Raw genomic sequence first — 3605 nt, 5'->3', positions numbered from 1 at the left:
TCGTGAGGAGATGCAGTCCCTTGGAAGCCGGTGTCCATCGATTGATTCATACGCCATTGGTTCCCTCAGGATACTGGAGCCAATGTGCACCATTGGTTTAGAATTAGGGTTTCCAACTCCCCTAGGTGGATCCTCCGTGTCCGCCAACACGGTTAAAGTGCCGGCCATTTGTTTTTCGTCCTCTCGATTTCATAAACAACACCCCTGGTGCGAGAAGGTAGTGAGTAGGACTTCCCTGGCAGAGGCTATATACTGGTGGCCATGTGAGAGCGGACTCTCCCCACTCTCGGCCGTACCAGGACATTTGGGGGCCACTATACTGATTATCTATTGAACAAAAATACTAATCAAAACCATTTTTATTATTTACTGTAAAAAAAATAGGGAGTACTCTGTAATTATGAGCATAAATATTAATTAATTCTATACTCCCATTATTTGTTGTACTAATTTCTAAATTCCAAAATACGATGTGTCATTGAAGTTTTTATTACTTTTGTAAGAAGTGTGTTCCTCCACGAGGGATAACAGGAGTAATAACAGGAGTAAGTAAGTACGTAAGTAATGCGGAAACGAAAAAATGTTGATTGACACTAAATAGTCTCTTTTAACGCTCTAACTATATATATATATATATATATATATATATATATATATATATTAGATTAGAGGTTTGATATATCAAGAAAGTCTGGATTTCCATAACTTATACCAAAATAATTAAGTTTCAAACCGCAAAAATGAAAATACGTGGAACCAAGTTGAAGTTAAAATTTGGCTAACAAATGTAATATCAGTCCACTGTAAACGAATAATTCTGTGTAAAATCAACTAACAGTATCATTTAATTCATTTTATTTCACGTCTGAAGATCAGAATGAAAGTATTTTACAATCGATTGGTTACTGAGTACTGACTGATAACATGATTATCTAGTCCTTTAGTACTGACCGAATAAAATCGGTTTTGCTACCGTGTTGACAGTGATATAAGCAACTTAACACTATACTGTTTCTCTCCTAATTGTTGGTATGCCTTAGTAATGAGTGTCAATTAACATGATATCTTAGTTCAACTGATACAATCATTCATTTATTTCCACGACAAATTTTTACATAAACTAGTATTCTGATACAATTAATCTTATCTATGTTGTTTTTATATTATATCGAATGCTTCAAGTAATGTTAATGAAAATTTATGGTTGTTTATAATTGAGTCTACCAAACAATAGAAATAACAATCGGCTTAAAAACGTGTTGGACAAATATTGCCTTGAAACAATAATGTTCATTATGCAGAACTGTGAAAAATGTTTTGACGATGAACTAACATTCAGAATAAACTAACATTTTTCGTGTAAGCTGCTTGTTCGGATTGTTCAGATTCACAGTTCAAATTACAGTTTGATTTTAGTTGGACAGTCATTGAAAATCATGATTTACTGGACATCTGTTTAGTCTTAGTTATGCAACATCTCGAATTGATTGAAGTTAGAAATATCTATCATTGGATGTTGACTTGGAAGCATAAAAGTTGGGTGCTTCACTCAAGACTCAAATTTCCTGGCTTCTATTCCCAGTAGGGTCTTGGACGTATATTGCTGATGAGTCATATACTAGAACTAAATATCTACCCATTGTCTACTGACTTTCAATTAATGTCGAACTAAAGTCACTTTGTTACGTCAACTAAGATGTATCACTTATTAGATAAACTACTCTGGTATTTTATTTTCGCCTAAAGAAAATTATAATTAATCATCCTTTTCTGTTATTGTTTTAACTTAATAATATGCATCAAGAATGAAAAATCAAGATTATCAGCTACTTTATTTAGTGTCGTGCCATTAATCCGTATTAGGTAAGATAAATATAAATCACCTGAATTTACTTAATTAATAGAGTAAATAATAAAGTATCAGTATAGGATTGTAGAGATTTCTGAGTTTAGAATGATATCATGAACAAATGGATGCTAGACCACAATTGAATATGTGGAAGCCCTAGATGGCCGCTTCGTCCTAGTATGGGACTCCTCAGCAGTGCTCAGTGTGATTAGTGGTATCCCCATAATTGTTCTACAAGTTTAACAAATACGAAATTTATGCAACGCAAGGACGCGATATATAGCTGTTATATTTCTTTACTGACGTACACATATGCTTTATTAATTAGACTAGTTGGACTAAATCATAGAGAAAACAATTGAAATTGAAAACAGAATAATTTATGTGGAAGACTTTGGATCAGTAATGTCAAGTCACAAGGGTATAAATAGTAAAAAGGATATGTGAATTAATCTTTTATCATGTTTCCATACTCATTTACTAACAGGTGTCGGCGTTCGGTGCACCAAATGAGACAATAAATTTAGGAAATAAAGCAAATCTAAAGATCTTAACAGTACTATAATGTCTAGTACCATATCAATCTCACATGGGTTACTTAAGCTTATAAACAGACCAATTTATTCATTCTTCTTGAGTCACAATTTAACCCTGTTAAATATTCCCTTATCAACCTTAACTGTTTTTATGTGAGCGCATATGCGTTAGTTACTTACCCTATTCATCGTGTTTGTAACTTATTTTTGTTTGACTATAAATATCGAGTCACGCTTGATTAAATCAGATTGGCTCACATGCCTTCTCCTCTTCCCTTCCTTCATTTCGTTTCTTTGATCGTCTGACTGGATTAACGACTGTATGAAATACACGTATTCAAAATCCATCCTCGTATTTGACTTATTTAAATCCGTTATTAACTAACACGACTCAAGTCGATGATGATATACGAGCATTGGCGTCATGTATATTTCAATAGCAATTATCAGATGATCGAACTAGAGTCAGATACAGGGTTACTATAGTACTATATGAATTTGATTTATTTTGTTAGACAAAGTAATAAAATTACAAAGCAAAAGTGAACGCAATTTTGTCGGGATGAAGTCAGTTACCAATTAACTTAAACACCTATTAGCATAGTTTATTAAATGAGGTAATGAACTACAGAAGAATGACGAAGAAAAACTGATAACTTGTCACATTTGGACGAATTAATCAAAATTTTGAGCTCTCGATAGCAAAAGACTCTGTTTGGGTAGATTCGATTATTGTTGTTTGTAAACCACATTCAAGGATCTGGAATTTTTTCAGATATATTATTGGACACTTGATGAAAGGATTACTATTTTTAATGTATAATGAAGCCTACTCGAAATTTCGCCATTCATATAGCACAGATTGTAAGGAGATGATGATAAACTAACAGAATCAAATGAATTCATATTATTCTACCGAAATCGTTGACTTTTCTCCCAATTATAACTACGAATATTAAATATAGAACTTACTGTGACTCTTTTTCCTAACATGGATTGACATTATACATAATCCTCTGAAAGATAAAAAAAATACTTGATTATTTGTTACAACTGCACTTTCTAACCACCAGCCATCTTATACTATTATGAATGTAAGGATATTTTTTCTCAATTTTGTCAGAAACATAACTGAAATCAAATTCAAAACTAATTCTTCATATGTCATCATTTAATTATTGTCTCAACTTAGTTTAGCTATAGTCTAATATTATCAATGA

This window comes from Schistosoma mansoni, chromosome W (assembly GCF_000237925.1).
Source record: "Schistosoma mansoni strain Puerto Rico chromosome W, complete genome".
In the NCBI taxonomy this organism is placed as follows: domain Eukaryota; kingdom Metazoa; phylum Platyhelminthes; class Trematoda; order Strigeidida; family Schistosomatidae; genus Schistosoma; species Schistosoma mansoni.
The sequence above is the reverse complement of the archived record's forward strand: the minus strand, read 5'-3'. Positions refer to the sequence as shown.